Below are 16,493 nucleotides of genomic sequence, written 5' to 3'. Positions count from 1 at the left end.
CAAAGCTCTGAATCCGATCACCACCGATCGGACCGTGTGGCCCCACGATTACCGTCAATGATTATGTAGCGCATCGGACCGAACAAGATCCGAAATCTCGTAAAGGGCAACCAGCGGATCCCGCCGATGTTGCACGCACCGGATCCGGGATCGGGCGGTTTGTGATCGCGAGAAACGAAAAAGCGGAGCGGCCCGTCGTGTCACCAGAACAACGGAGGGACCGTGGACGGGAGAGAGGGTTCAACTTTTACTTTCCGGTTTTTAAGCATCACTTTCGATGAGACAACAGGTCGGCGGCGTATCGACCGGGTTTTATGAGACAATGTGTGTGGTTTTGTTTGTTTTTTTTTTATGCTGTGACGGTCTCCGGCGATGCCGGTCTGCCGGTCGGTCTGTTATCTTTGATGCTTGCCGTTCGATGACGGAACGCGTTACATGACAGACGAGTTCAGAGGCTGGAAAGATCAGGCACCGCGGACAGTGCGCCCTGTGTGAATGCATATTATGCTTCGCTTTCCAAAGCACTATTGTTTAAGCATAAATAATTAATTTACTTTTTGCAATCATGAATTTCGCTATTTGACTGACAATTTCTAAAACTCGGTTTTTTTTGGTTTTTTACAGGTAAGTCATCATCAATAGAAACTTTATTTCTGATGCCACATGATCCAATCTGCTCCAATCGTACACTAAGTCTAAGAATGTAAGTACTTGGTGTCTCATGCCTTGTGGCACCATTTTGATATCGCTTGATAATTCAACAGAATATTTTTACAAAAACTAATCTACTATCAACAGGAGAACACTATTTGATGAAATTCGAACAACGAAATCAAAAAATTGCTTGGCCCAGGGATAGCGACTTATTGATTAGCAAATTGAGACGAAAAACATTATCTCTTTCAGGATATTCACAGCACTCAAGACTGACGAGTGTATGTTGAACGTTTTTTTTTATATATTTTATCAGACAAAATAAGCTTTAATATCAACGCAACATTTATCTCAACGAGGTAAGAAAGGATTGCTTGTTTCTAAAGCTTCCGAGTTTTAGGGAGATTATTCAAATTGTTTTTAATAAGCTTCTGCATGATTGATTTAGCATTATCATTTATAACGCATCACACAAAATTGACCTCTTCATGTAACTTTTGGTCAACATTCCCGTGTTAATCTCTTTCGAAAAAGGGTGTACCATTTGCGCAACAAAGTTATACAGCATTTGCACAAATTTTTCACACTAAAAACCAGCATTAGGATGTTGATTTAACTCTGCTTCATTCAATTTACCAAGTTCAACCATGATTTAGTTGTTGTGCTCAATCCCTCAAACCCATCAATCACGCACAGCTACTGGAGTGCGTGTAGCTGCAACAATATGTGAAAAGCCCATTTTCCAACACCAAGTAAAATGGTAGCAAACCTGTAATCGAACACGCTTCGCCCGAACCTAATTGGTGCCGAAATGCAGCCATCATGTGCGCTTTTAGACCGTGGCTCGATAACACCCGAAGCAGTTCGGTCGATCGTCCATTCTTGTACGTAACACAAACGCCGGTGCCGGTCACAGAACACAGCAGGCACCGCGGGCAGGGAGGCGTTTGAAATGTGCCGCCACATTTGCTGATTTGCTCAATGACCACGACAGGATAGCAATCATCGGGGCACACGATCGGAGTGTGTGCAAATAGTGCCCGTAGGAAACGCTCGAAAACTCACCGGGGCCTCAGAAATCATCCGCTAAAAGCTATTCGCGAGCTGTTGCTCACCTCATGACATAATCCACAAGACAGGTGCACCATGGGGATGGCTCAATGGTGGTGCAAAGAGAGCTCACCACCAGCACCAACAACCGGAGGATATTTTGAATTGAAAGCAAGGAACGATCGTGTCCATTCCCCCCGTTGGAATGATCTTCGACTCTTGGGATGGATGGCAGGATGTCAGCAGGTCATTCAGTATTTGATCAGCCATCGTTTAGTTCGTTACGACTTGGGGAGCAACCGACGGCGAGCACTTCGTGATGATCTTGACATGATCTCCGTCTGCCTGCTGCTGCTGCCGCTGCTATTGCAGCACACTCTAATCCAGCGTCCAGCCAGCGACAAGCCGCGTTCCAAGTTGCTGGCTGGTTGTGGTTTCCCTTTCGACGTCCATTCAGCCGACTGGCACCGGTGCCGAAACAATTTGACATCCATCTATGGTCTTGAGCGATTCATTGGACACGATGCGGGACGCATATCCAAAAATGCGAGATCCTCGTTCGCCTCGCGGGACTCGGGGGGTGGTTTCCTTTTTGGTGAATTAGACTCAACGCACGGCCAGAGACAGAGGAGGCTATGTTGCAGAGGGTTGCGTGGTACAAAAGTAAATAACTTAACCGCACCAACACGACCACCACCGCATCGCACGCACACAGCTCTGGTGCAATTGATTTGTCACGACTATCGCGCGTATGGAAGAGAAACCTTTCGCAACTCACGTCACGTTGTCATTTTTTGGGGGGAAACATGGGACCAGTGGTGAGCTTGAGGTGTGTCGATAATTTGCAATAACTGTGAATTGGTCAAGGGTACGGGCACGTAGGACTCACAATGGTGCTATGCAATGTAAATCGGCTTTTTGCGTCCAGATCGTCGGCAACCTGTACGGTGACATGTGTAAAATTGGTTAAACAAATAGCAGCACAGACCTATACAGATACGCAGGTGTTTCCATCCAGCGAATGCACAAACATTACATCATCGGCCACGGGGGAGAAATTCAATCAAAGGTCCCTCACAATACCACCCAGAAGCTGGGCTTAAAAAATATTTTAAAAGCAACTCGTGACGTCCAAATTTAAGGGAACTACTTTGCTTTGGTCTGTTTCTGGTAATGAAAAGCGAACATCAGCTCATTCTCGTCTCATATACGAAGCTCTCTGTTTGTTCTGTCATTGACACTAAAGCCAGACACGAAGATGCTATGCGATCTTACGCCCGCTATCCGCTCAATAGAACGCTCGATATGGTGCTGAAGTGTCCGCTCATGTCTCATACCGAGGGAAGTTTGGGGAAGAAATAAATAACATTTGCATTTTTCCTGGTCACAACCCCGACGTATGACGCGACTTTGAAGAGCTCTCGACCACTCATAGCTCGAGCCGTAATTCTATCATCGCTGCTCCTGAGTCACCTGAGCATCAGCAACGTAATATCTCACTCGCGTTCTTGGCTTCTTGTTTTGGTGCGACCACGCATCACGCGTCCCGTGGTCACGACAAAAAACGTGCCACTCGTAAGGCAACAATCTTACGCGCTTATCCACGCGCTGGTGGTAAGCATTGCTGCAATTTTGTGTTGGTTCTCTACTCTGCCGTTGAGTCAAGTCGAGCAACTGAGGTATTGTCGCTGCGAAATGTTTTGCCAATGCTTCCAGCTATCTACAGCGCAGGAAACGTGACCAGGCAGGCAGGTGTGCAGGGCGTCACTGAAACTGCACAAGCTAACTGGGAAGTCAACGGACACAAACGCTCTTTGCGCTTCCGTAACTTACTGAGGTTCTACCTTGGTTCAGGGGTGGAACTGACTTTAGTTGCGGTTCCTTGTTTTTGCAAAGGCTCTCCGAGCGATCGTGCCATCTCACCCCTGGGACTGATGATTTTTCCGCGATCCACGAACGCCTTGGCATCATCATCATCGCTCGCTCGCTCGCTTACGTTACGCTCACGCAATTCGATTGTGTTTGTCTCAGGTCGTTGCATCGCCCGGGGCACCGGCGTTGTTTCCATTACTAATTACACAGAGAGTGTTCGATTAAAAATTTCCGCTGCTTCCGAGTGAATGCCTGCTCGCTCAGGGCTCAAGGGGTTGTTCCATTCCATTCCATTCCGTGTGGCAAGATTGTTTCATTAATAGGTAAACGGCAGCAGAATCTTAAATGACAGCGATCAGTTATGACAGTTACAGCGATGGAGCGATGGCCTCTCATCCTCGACGTGGGACCAGGGAGCCCTCAACAAACAAAACAGCACAACCATCTTATGTGCCATCTTGTGTGATTCAGTTTTTTTTTGCATTTGGTCAATATGTTTTGCAGCAATCGTTTTTTTTTTTCAGTTTGTTTGTTTTAAGCTTAAAGTGCTGCGCAATGCTCGCCATGCAGAAAAGTCAATGTCATTCTTGTGACCCGAAGAAGAGTCGAGCGTTCCAGTCCCAAGTCCAAGATGAGAAATGAATCCTGACACTCTCTAGAAACCAACGGTATTCTTCATTAAGGGCAAAACAATTGCAAAAAAAACGCGAGTTCTGAGCTCAACGCCTCTCGTTCCGGGGGTTCGTCTCTTCTGTTGAAGTCTTTCGTTTTTGATCAACTTTGTTTCCGCCGACGGTTTTGTAGCCATGAACCACTTTCGCTGCCGTGTTCTACGCATCAATTCAGCCCCCGGGGAAAGATTGAAAGCTCTCCACCAGACGCAAACTGTGGCGCATTTCCTGCACAATTCCTCAACGTCGTCGTCGATGTCAGCTTCCTGTCGTCCCGTCGTCGTCGTCGTCGTCGTCGTCGAGCCAGCAATGCTCTTCTTCTTCCGTCGTTCTGCGTGGTGAATCGGAAGTGGGGAGGGAGTTTAAAATGTTCGTCACATCACCCCAACTCACGGGATGGTACGAAAGAGGGGTGAGAGACACGGAGGAAGAGGAGGAAGCACCGAGCTCCGAAATACGATACCGGAATTGCGCTCCGATCTCCGGTCGTTCGTACCGCATGGCAGGGCGCATCGCATGTTGGTGTCATAGGGCGACGAGCGCGTCTTTCTCACGTGAAAACCCTTCACGAATGAAACTCATATGGGTTTGTTTTTGCTAGAAGACTAGAAGACTACCCTAAAGCCATAAATTGTCGGTCTTCCGTTTATTTCTGGATCGAAAATTAAACAATCCAAAGATGTAAAGAATACTCTCTGATAGCTTCAAGCTTCTAGCAGATAATTTAACCTGAATTAAATCACTTATAGTACCACTTCGTACACTTTTAGACATATTTTAAACAAAAAAAAATTGTTAGAATTTCAGTTTCCTTCGCTCATTGCTTTTCAAATTCATTCACCCTATCGCCTCGTTCATTTGCGACTTCGGCCTCGGTTCAACTTCGGATGAACACTCGGTCGAAACGGCCAAAACGATCAAATGATCGAGTGTACGATCGCGCGCGCGCCCGCACACACAGTTTGAGGAGGGGTTGAAGCCACCGAGTTGTTTCGAACCCTTCGCCACACGCTCATTTCGCGCTTTCCAGCACAAGACGAACGACGAAAGACGGGTTGCCGTACAGCCGCGGCATCTCTTCAAGCATCTAACCGGTGACGCTAGCTAGTAGCAGCACCAGCAGTGGCCAGTTGTGCTTCTTTGTGGATCATCCAAGGTGTGTTTTCGGTTTTGTGTGTTTTGTAGCGTGTGTTTTGGTGTCGAGTTTTTGTGTGACGGATCAAATCAGCTCTTCCGGATGCCCAGTGGGGCCAGTGTTAATTACAATCTTCGCGTGCGCACGATCACTGCCCAAAAGCCAATCTCTCGAAGGTCTCCGCCGGAATAATTGAGCCGTCTGCGTGTGTCACCGAAAACCAAACCCCCCAAGCAAGCAGCTGATTATTGAAGGTGTCCAAAAACCACGCTGCTGCTCTCGTGTTCCCGTGTCGAGGTGTCAATCGCGAAACGTGTGCGCCGGGTCCGCGGTTTTCGTGGGTCCCGCGTTTTTGTACCGTTCGATCGAGCGTGTGCTGCGATTAGTTTTTTCTCTCTCCCCGTGGGGAAAATTAGTGCACGAAACGTCGTACGCCGGGATAGTTGGGAAGGTGATTAGTTGGGGAGGTGATAGGCAGGTGCTGCTGCTGCTGCTGTCAGTGCGATGGCACCTGGAGTGGAGCGGCACTGAGAAACGTGAAAGAATGTGTGGCGCAAAATAAAAACCCCCGGGCCACTATCAACTGTCGAAACGATATTGTTGTAACCGATACTCTGCCCCGGTGCTTCTGTTGCTGCTGCAATTGAAGTTGATCAGTTGGTACAGTTTGAAGGTGTTGTTGTTGTGCAAAGGCTGGCACGGCAGAACCACCTACACGACGGATCCACACACCCACTATATGGTATTTGAATAATGCACAACCGCACGGAACGGAACGGTAGTAGTGGACGTTGCTTGTACGTGCAACGCAGAGTGAGAAATGCAACTTCAATTCCAACTCCTCTCATCATCATCATCAGCATCATCATCAGTGTGTGCGAATAGTGTGTGGTTGTGCTAGTTTCATTAGAAGCCGTTTATGCGTTTGTTTCTCGTTAATTTCCATTCCAATTACTCCAAGCCGTTCGTTGGATTTTAGTGCGTTGGTTGGTTGGCCTTTTTTGTTTTCGTGGTGTTTTGTTGCTGCTTCTATTGTTTCTCCGCTCTATGTGTAAGTGCATCTCACTGTGTGGGCGCAGTGTGCTCTTGCAGTTATCTGCAGTTGCAATTGAATCTCCCTGCATCGCACGTGGCAACGAAATGAAGCAATGATGAGACAGCACGATGACAGCAAACGATCATGGGATGCTACGTGGCTTCGGTTGGGGGTCTCCAGACACCGGGAAAATCGAGGAAATGCCCAGTAGCACCACCCTGGGACCAGAGCACGGTTCGCAACGCTATCAAAACGTCTTTTCCGTGACGCGCCAAAGCGGAAGCTCTCTGAAGCGGCTAAAGGTGTAACGAATTGCCGGTTGCGGTGGTACTTGTGGTGATGAAGAGTCTCAGGAGAGAGGTGCTGGTGAGGGAAGCGTGAAAATTCGTTTAATTTGCCCGTGAAAAGCGAACAGCTCACCGACCCCCTGGGAGTGTCCCAGTGTGACATTCAGGGCAGGGCATCCATTTGCAAGCAAAACGAAAAAAGGGAAAACACAAACTGGCTATCCACGCGTAGCATATGCACCTCTCCTCTCAAGTCCCCTCCCAAAAAAACGGGAGGTACCTTACTGGATCTGTTGCGAGCAGAAACGCGAGCAAAGGTGTACCGTTCGTTTTATGGGACCGTTTGCTGTTTGCTGCTGTTGGTTGTTTTCGGTGTTTCGGCTGCTGCTGCTGCTGCTGCTGCGTTGTGCGTTTCCTTCTACATTATTCCCTTGTCCAGTTGATGAGGGGACAGCAATCACTTTGCGCGAAAATACGGTACTCGGTACGCGAAACTGGAGCGCGATGGCTTATCGTGTGATGATGAGCATGGCGTTGATGCGTTGTTTGTTGCTGGTTGTGTTACTGTTGACCCGCTCCGGTTACCAGCGCAAAACAGAACGTGCGTTCTTCACGTCTTGTTCCGTCGTTTGCTTGGCAACAAATGTTGACACTAGACCCTGGACATGGACATTGCGCTGCATTATGTATTCCACCAGAATCACGCACTCAATTCCGATTCCGATGGGCATTTAGTGAAGCGAAGCTTTCTGAAACTAATCGTTTAGTGTGTCACCACCGCTTTCTAGTTAAAAACCCCTGTGTACCTCAAGGCGGGGTGCCCGTTGCTCGCGGTTTGCATACACAAATGGTGGCGTCTTTCGCTCACCCGCCCGGAACCCGCCATATGTTTGTGCAGCTTTTCACCCCGCTCGGCCGAGCATATGTTTCGGTGCGCCCTCGATGCAATGTTGCAACGGGCACACCTGGTTCCTGCTGGTTCCATTTCCCCTCGGTGGAGGAAGTTTGTTTTCATTTCTCCGGACCGGACCTCGCGACGCGTCGCTCGATGATTCATGGTACGGACGCCCTCGCGCCACAAGTCCTGCTGTTCTACTGTATTCCAGCGCTCCAGGTTTCACTTTTGCCACCATTATTGGCTAGTCGACAATTTCGGGACCGGTTCCCGGGCGCCCTGTTCCCCGGGCCGGTCACCACGAAAGTGCCATAAATTAAGCATCCCCAAGCTCTGCGCGTGTCCGCAATTCGCGCGCGGATTCTTCCCTCACTTCTGCTCAGTAACAGTTGGTCCCGGTTTGGCATCGGAGCGCGTTGGCGCAACCAACGAACCAGCCATGCACGGCACGGCACGGCACGGCCTTAATCCTCCCAGAACGCCGGACAACGGACTCGAGCACGAGCCGCGGCAGACAACAATCTCCGATCGGATCGGTGGCGGCGCCAACAGTTGTTCACCTTCGGAAGGTGATCGGACGATGGTCCATGGAGCTGCGCGAGCGAGCTACATATGATCGCAACACCAACCAGAGCTCGCCGGTGGTTGTAGTGATGGTGGTGTTGGCAAGCATCAAGCCACGGAGCAACAGGTCTTTGAACTGACTGACGGACGAAGTTGCCTCCAAAACCCTCATTAGCGGCGATGTTTTGTTTGTCTTCAATCATTCCTACTATGGTTGCCAGTAATTACTGAGTTTATCTGACTGTTTTTTCGAGAATTTGGGACGTTTTTGCTGTTCCTGGATGCGGATGTTCTTGCCCTTTCTGGGGATTTCCCCAAACCAGACAGCGGCAAATGTGTGTCACGCCGTGGGTTGTGGCCAACGCGTGTCGTCGACTCATCGAAACCGTACGGGAATGGGATGGTTGCTGGCGATTCGAGCTTTGTAAGCAAAAGCATGACGTAAACCATCGCCGTGCTGAATGCTGCTGTGTTGTTGTTTGTCATCAACTAACAAGCTGCAACACATACAGGCACCAGAGAGCAAAAGTTGCGTCTCGGTGTTCGTATTTGCTCGCTTTTTACCTCACCTCAGCAACTTATTAACATCCCGATGACTAATGGTGTTGACTGTCACACGAGGTTTCTTTATGGAAAATTTTGAGAACCATAAGAAAGGAACCATTTGTGCAAGAAATTATTGTAAAAAAAGCAGGAGGACGTCTCGACGTTGTGTCGTTAACCGACCTCCAGAGCTGCCAGTCCTGAAGATCATCATTCCGCGCGCACGTGATTGGAATACTCAAGTGGAAGGGAATTCCCTGCAAAGTCGCGCGAATGCAAAATATATAAATCAAACCGCTCTGATTGGGTTTTCTTCAGCCTCGCCGGTCCTAATTACCAGCCCAGAGTCACTGCTGTGCATCGGTACACACGGCTTTTTGATCGGAGATTTCCGGTTTTGTGTTTTATCAGCAAATTAGCCTCCCGAGCCCCTCATCGAAATGCGCGCACCACCGGTGCCATTAACCGTGGCGGAAAAGATGGCTCCCGATGAAACTCTCCACCGGTCTGTCTGTTGTCATCACGGCTGGGATTGGCTGTCAAGTGCCGAACCGGGAATGGTCACGATGATTTGATTTCGAACGAAATTACACTTTGACGATCGTTGAGTTCTGTGTCCGCGACGAAACGATGTGGAGGGAAGGGAGAGGGAGAGCTTGCGTTAATTAATTTTTGATCACCATCTGGGTGCAAATTGTCCCCTAGGATTTCGAATTAAGGTTGTTAGTGATTTGGTGGCACGGTGGTGTTTGCGCAACTCACGGAACGGAACGGAACGGATTGTGCGTTGAGTGCATAAGTGTGTGCGGGCTCCCTTTTCCTTTAGCTAAGCCTTGTTTAAGGTTGTCACGGACCGGAATTTCCCTCCATGTTTTGTCAAATTGCCATGATCCACAAGCAAGATTATAGGAACTACCTCGATGGGTTTTCTCGCCGCTCGCCGATCAGTTCTTCCGGGAAAACATCCCAGTACGACACGGAGAGTAGAAAGTCAGTTGCAGAGTCTATCTTCCTCAACGACAAGTACACCACTCGTGCGCTTAAAGCCTTTTTGAGGAAACGATTTGTGCGCCAAGTGATTAATCGATTATCGCGCTCCCAACCGCGAGATCTCGCGAACGTAAGTGATCTCGAGCACCATTTGAGTCGACAGGCGGCAGCAAAAGTTGCATCCGGTCCACACGAAAAGACCGAATGCGTGATGTATGCTCCGGATGTTTAAAAGCCCGAGAAAGGTGCGAAAGACGCACGCCCTGGCCGCGTAGTTTCACTCTTCTGAGGCTGAGACTTGAATCTTTCGGTTTTTGGCTGTTACATCCCGCCGGATACCACCACAGAGAGAAAGGTTTTTGTCACTTTTACTCACTTCCTTCCTCCTGGGCCGGAGAAGATGGTCTGCGAAAGGCGATTTCGGAAGCTGCTACATAATGATTCCTCATCATCATTCTCAAGAGGCTGAAGGATGATCGTTTGCTACCATTGTGGCCATCTCGAGAGAGCCACTCGGTGGCGGAGGGAGGAGGGTTCCGGAACTTCTCCTGGTGCTAAACATAAATTTCAATTAATCTGTCAAGCCGCTCTCCGCAAGCTACCCATTTACCAGCGAGCAGCCGCGCAAAGTGAAGTGCGCTTGGCCGGTCCGAAAAAGGGCGAAAGTTGTTTTCCTCGTCATTTTCGTCGTCCAAATTCCGGATCTCCCCGAAACAGTCCAGTCCAGTGGGGTGTTTCACTTTTTTCCCCGCCTTTTTTTTCCTCTCCCAATCCGATTCGGACAAATAGTTGTCCGATTAATTTAGTTGCTCAACGGCTGTTGATTGCTGGTGGATGGAGGCTGGTGTCCTAATAATCACGGACCCCATTGGCTCTGTCTTTGGAGTCGGAATCGTGCCCAATTAATGTTTTACGCCCGGACAACAGTGGGGGGCTCCCTGTTGGACCTGTGATCGGTCGTCGCACGCCGCACGCAATCAAAATGCAGCGTGAGATGATCATCTCTGGCGAATGAATAAATTATGTGCCGCCCATTGAGTCATCCATTCGCTTCCCCGCCCGCTAAATTGAACCATTGACTTTGCGCTCCTGTGGTGCTGACGGTTTCGGTGATAAAGCGGCTTTAATCCAGGAACACAACCAGGTTTCCCGCCGCTGGTCCTCGGTGCAAGTTACTTGGAACACATTTCTGCATTCTCTGCAAGCGAGAAACTGAAAACACCAATCCAGGTGACCCCTTTTCCGCGCCTTCACATTGCGTTCGCTCCCGATTCCGATTCCACCGATAGTCGGGGCGCAAAACGCAACCGGAATCTGTCCACTGCGCGCCCGCTTGCGGCGAAAGTGGCGGAGGAAATGCACTTGGTGGTGGTGATGGTGGTGGCCTTGATGCAACAGGGCCACGGTGGCCACAACAAATCTAACACAATCTCAACAACTCCCGTGAACTAGAACCAGATTCTCATCCTGAACTGGACACTCGGGTGGCGCGAGTGTTCGACAACTGGTCGCGCGATCGTCGGTGAAGCGTCCTACTTACGGATGCCGGCGAAAACAACCAATCCAGCACCGGCGCGGGCGGGAGGAGAAGTGAGTTCAGTTGGGGAAACCTGTTTAGTGTTCATGACGACAGAGGTCCCCCCCCCCCCTTAACGATCAACGATCCACGGTTAGAGATCGCGGCGAGGGCGCAAATCACGGTACACGGTGACTCACAATTGGTTCGAGTTGATGGATGATTGTTTTCAATTAGCTTAATCGAAACCTCGCTCGCTCCGCTTGTTTCACGCCATCGCGCACCGTGAGACAGAATTGGCCGGAAAGTCGATCCCAAATGGTGTCGCTTCTACGTCTTATTTTCTGATCCGGGTTCCGAGAGCCTCATTGGCAATACTGCTGCTGCTATTCCGGGAGAATCTCCCGTGAAAGACCGGCGATTTCCATCGTTGGCGCCCTTATCGTGAGATCGCGTCACTTGATCCTCTTTCCTGGATGCAGTGTCTAGACTCTCTGGAGCGTCGAAGTTCAATGCAGTTGAAAAGAAAATTCATTTTTCGCGCTTTCTGGCGAGTTACAAGAGGGACTGTCGGCTCGCGAGAAAGGAAAATTTCCCATAAAATGGATTGCTAGGAGAAGTGCTTAACGTCCGATCGAATCAATCACCTTGAGTTTTATGAGTTTCGACTTGAACTGCCACAAACGTATGGATGTCGATATCGCACACAACTCTGGATGAGCACGCCGAGCGAGAGAGAGAGAGATAAAGTTAAAGGAGTGTGTGATAAGATGCGCTGACACGAGCGCTGAATCGTCTTAATGCAACGAAAACCATTAACATGATCTATGGGGCGTTCCGTTCAACCATCTCCACGTCTCCTGACAGACTTCTCGGTCATAACTACGCTTCGTAAAGCGAAGAGCGTGCCCGAGAGTGTCCATTCTCGGTTGCGGACGATTAATGTTGACTGTTCTTTCTCAACGTTTTTCCCCTCGCACTAGCGCGCGATGATTCATCTGTTCTGTTCTGTTCTGTTGTTGACCGGCTGTTCTAACATGGACGTAGCGTACTTCCGGCTCTCCAGAAATCGCACCAGCAGGAGCAGAAGTGGAAGAAGAAGTTAAAAGTATCAAACAGAGTGAAAGAGGAAGAGTGACAGCAACTTGCGGTAGTCTGTTCCTCTCTCTGTTGTGGCGGGACTCCGGGACTGGAAGTGTTTGCCGGAACCGAGAAAGCGAATCGCACGCATAGATCGCGGCCATCTATCCAGCTCAGAGCTGGCTGGAGCTGTGGATACGGTTGGTTAACCACCGGAGGTGGCGTCGAGGAATACACGGGATATAACAGTTCCCCCTCTTGGAGAGCGACTCTTGCTCTCTCCTTCACTCGATCGTGGGCAGTTGAGAAACCGTTTCGACCGACGGTCGGATCGCGTAGGTGCACCGCACGCATGGGCGATTTGACGCGCGCGGCACGGTCTCGCTGGTGTTCTATCGCGCCCGCACGTGCCCTCCAAAACACCAGTTCCGCTCTTCCGGTCCCCGATCCCTCACTGAATCCATTCCCCAGGTCAGTCAATGTCGGTCCACATTTTGTGTTTCATTTTTTTTTTGTTTTTTCTCTCGATCACCAAACCCGTTGGATGGTCGGACTTAATTGCGGCTAGTTGGACTTTGTAAAAGTCCAACCCCCGGTTGTTGTTGTTGCTGCTGTGGCTGTTAGCTGCCGGTTACAGAAGTTACAGACCCACGCGTTACCACGCGGACGTCACCTCCGAGAAGCCTGATCTTCGAGTAGTGGCAGCAGCAGCAACAGCAACAGCAGGAACCGGTCCGTTGCGCCGTGGCGGAGGTAATTAAAGTATTATGTGGGGAAGGGCCGCTTAATCCGCTTGTTTATGTGACGCACTCGTTCGAAAGGAGAGGGCGTCGAAAAGGGTCGCCAGCTGTTGTGTGGCACCTTGGGACGCCGGGGGCTATCACTATCGTGACGCCATATGCGCCTGGTGACATGCCGAAAAACTTTGTTGCCAGCTGCGCTTGTATCTCTAGTGCCGATACGATCGCACGCTCCTCCGATCGAATGCGGACATCTCGCTGCCTGCGGCCTGTCTTTCGAGTCGAGTGTTGCATAAGCGCGATGTCGCCTCCATCGAAAGATCGCATCCATCGCCTCCGATTCAAAGCCAAAAATGGCCATTCGGTGGCTGTGCTTCCATTGATTGGATTTCCATGTCTTTTGTTTCCATCTTCATGCCGTGGGAGCTGCTGCTGCTGCTGCTGCTGAAACCGATACCGATAGCCAAGGAAGAGGAAGACCATCCAACGAAATGGATGGTCAGTACATGGAAGAGAAGGAATCGCTTTGCCGTTGCTCAACAGCGCAGAGCCCCAGTATTCCTCCGATACCAGGGGGGAGGTGATGGTGATGCCAACATAATGATCTGTGCAAAATCGAAAGCCGTATGCATAACACACGCGCGCGCTGCCGCTCACGGAACACGACTGGTGTAGCCGATTGTAATGCTGTTAATGATGGTTGAACGGTGGATGATGGACAGCACCTATCAACGAGCCGGAGCCGCTGGTGTTGCTGTTGTCGGTTAGGCTGCTTAGCATATCTGCCAAATTCACGAGCCTCGAGCGGTGTGTTGTGTTGTGTGCGGAAAGAGCGGAGAAAATTGGATTAAAAGCCAACAGGGGCGCTCAGGCACCTCGTCGTCTTCCTACTTCTGGTGTTTCAACGGAGCGTCGTCGCCGGTGTGGTCTTTCTCATTCCCGCCGGCGCACTACATGCTTACATGATCAAGTGGGCCAACAGTGTGTGCAACACGTTCGGGGCCATTGCCAGTAGGACAATCGATCACGCGCGAGTGCTGTTTCGCTTTGTTTTGAAGTTTCAGTTTAAAGAAGGAGGAACACAAACCTCCGTTCGTTTGCGTTTAGTAATTATGCATCGCGTTCCTCTACCGATGATGGTTTTATGGATGAGGTTGAGGTTTTTTAGATTTTAGCAGCATGAAGGTTAGTGGAAGGTACAAAGTCAATGCACGCCATCACGGCAAGTGAGATACACACCGAGCGCGGATCTAAAACTGTACGTGCCGTGTGGGAGAGAACAGAATTAACCTTCCAGCACAAGTAGCAGCAGCAGCAGCGGGATGCTAACGAAACGGCACGAATCGCGAACGTAATTTACATTCGTTGTGTGGCGCCCGTGCCGGAGTTGGAGGCCAGAGTTTGATGACTTCATTTTCTCATCGAAGAGAATATTGGCGTGCGGCCGGAAATCTGGCCGGGAAGAGTGCATCTGGCGCTCCAGGCCAGCAACCTACCATTAATCTTTAAATTACAGACCTCCAGAGGCCGTAACAAAGACACATCACGCAGGGGCTGGCGTGTGGCCAGGTTGGTGCATCGCTCCCGCCCTTTTAACTCGCTTCCGGAGTTCAGCGCAGCCGATGCACCCAATGCTTCACCCTGATGCACGCTGTTGAAGCACCATCATCCCCCGTCGCAGCAGAGAAATGAAATTCTTATTTCCTAACAGATAAACACCAAAATGAGATCCACTCTTTCTCGGGAAGCGCTCGAAGCGCACTCCGGTTTCTCAAGCACCATCCAGCATTCCTTATCATGACGCTTCGCTGCACTATTGAAACAATAATGTGGTCGGGGGCCATTTTGGGGGGGCCGTGGATTACACAACTGGCGGTGGACGAGGTGACCGAGTGAAGCCTTTCTTTTGCTCTCGCCCATTTTCGAAACTCGGCCAGTTCGATGCAAAAATTGATGCAAACATTGCGCAACGCACAACCACCGTTGACCACGCCGTGTTGTCTTCCGCTTTATGCTTTGTGGCCGCTGTGGTGCTGTTTTTTTTCTTCTTTCGCTTTTATCAAACAATAGGAGTGCGCGCGCGTTTGATGCCGCATAACACCGACCGATCCATTTGGCGTGGCTGTTTGTGGAGCTCAAGCGCGCACTCTTCTTCCCTGTTCCGCGATGATTGTTCGGTTTGGGGCTGGGTTCTGGTACGGAACGGTCAGTGTGCCACCAATCTCCTCGTTGATGGCGGTTGGCGGTGGTTTGTTGCGTCAAAAGATGCGCTAAGAGTGATATGCAGTGGGGGGGAAAACAAAGAAAACATAAACGAAACACACCAGGGTGGTCCGTTGGAGGGCAACAGCAAGCGACATCATGTAGCAGTGAGTGTCATTGTTGCTTTTGAATGGCTCACAAGCGTACAATGATGTATGCTCTCCGCAACCCGTTGTCAACTCGTGTGTGGGAAGAGGAGACAAATCTAACGAAACGTCACAACCGTCGCAGCACGGCCACAGCCGAGCTGAGAGTGCAAGTTTGATTGAAGCATAAAACCTGAAGGTACTGGAGGAAGGGAGCGTTAGAGGGGAGCCACTCTGTCGAACGGATGTTCCAAACGGTGACCCCAATTACTGCCAGGGAGCGTATATGCTCATACATAAATGCGGGGGAACGACAGTTTCGGTCTGCTGCCGAATACAGAGAGAGAGACAGGGACGTCAACCACGTGTCTAGCGTACTCTAGGCTTCTTTTTTTTATGCGTCGCATGTTAGTGTGTAGGTGCAGGCTGCGTAATTGTCCATTCATCAATTCCTCAAAGGGTCCCCTCAACCCAAGTGGGGAGAGGAAATGTAAAGGAAATGTTGGAAGACAAGCACACATACCATGCGCGGGAGCTGAAAGGTTCGCTTCGCGATGCCTTCGCGAGCTTCATTAGTCTTGCAGCCTCTTCCGGTGTGTGGGTGCTGCCTCACTCGATAGCTCATTGTTTTCATGGGATTCCCGTGCCCACAAAGTGCACAGCAGTCAGTGATTTGCATACGCGCGAGATGCAGATAATGGAGAAGGCGCTGAGGCTCTGACGGTGGTGCGCACCGTTTCTTCCTGAAGTTGCAGTAGCATCGATTGCACTCATCACTCTCTTTTGCCGCCATTTTGTAGTTGTTTGAGGCGAGTAAGCCAACATTACTACTACTAATGATGATACGATTGTTTGCTGGAAGTGATTGTCGTTTGATGATGCTGCATGCTGCAACATAACGTCTATCAACGTCATCACGCCATGCAAACACGTTCAATACATCATTATTATCGACAGCTTGAGCTCGTCTTGTCGCTCTCGCCACATCACCCGTACAGGGTACGCATCTTTCCACTTCCATTATGCAAAATAATCACCACCCTGGGGAGTCTTTAGCGTCTTCGATAGGACGCAACCTTTTGCAAATGCCGCCAACATCTAGCGCCAACACG

At 50.1% G+C, this 16,493-nt stretch overlaps 1 protein-coding gene across 3 annotated transcripts in view; it reads left to right on the top strand.

The window, feature by feature from the left end:
• LOC126576023 (IQ motif and SEC7 domain-containing protein 1) overlaps nucleotides 1–16,493 on the top strand; it is a 135,473-nt gene that overhangs the window by 52,108 nt on the left and 66,872 nt on the right. For 2 of the 3 annotated variants that reach the window (XM_050237085.1, XM_050237086.1), the window contains exon 1: nucleotides 5,251–5,403. The exons of the other annotated variant lie outside the window; for it this stretch is intronic. The gene's annotated coding sequence lies outside the window, so the exon portion shown is untranslated. Of the gene's footprint in view, nucleotides 1–5,250; nucleotides 5,404–16,493 lie in introns of those variants that run through there. 3 annotated transcript variants of the gene reach the window in all.

Source organism: Anopheles aquasalis, chromosome 3 (genome assembly GCF_943734665.1).
Source record: "Anopheles aquasalis chromosome 3, idAnoAquaMG_Q_19, whole genome shotgun sequence".
Classification (NCBI taxonomy): Eukaryota; Metazoa; Arthropoda; class Insecta; order Diptera; family Culicidae; genus Anopheles; species Anopheles aquasalis.
The sequence above is the reverse complement of the archived record's forward strand: the minus strand, read 5'-3'. Positions and strand labels throughout refer to the sequence as shown.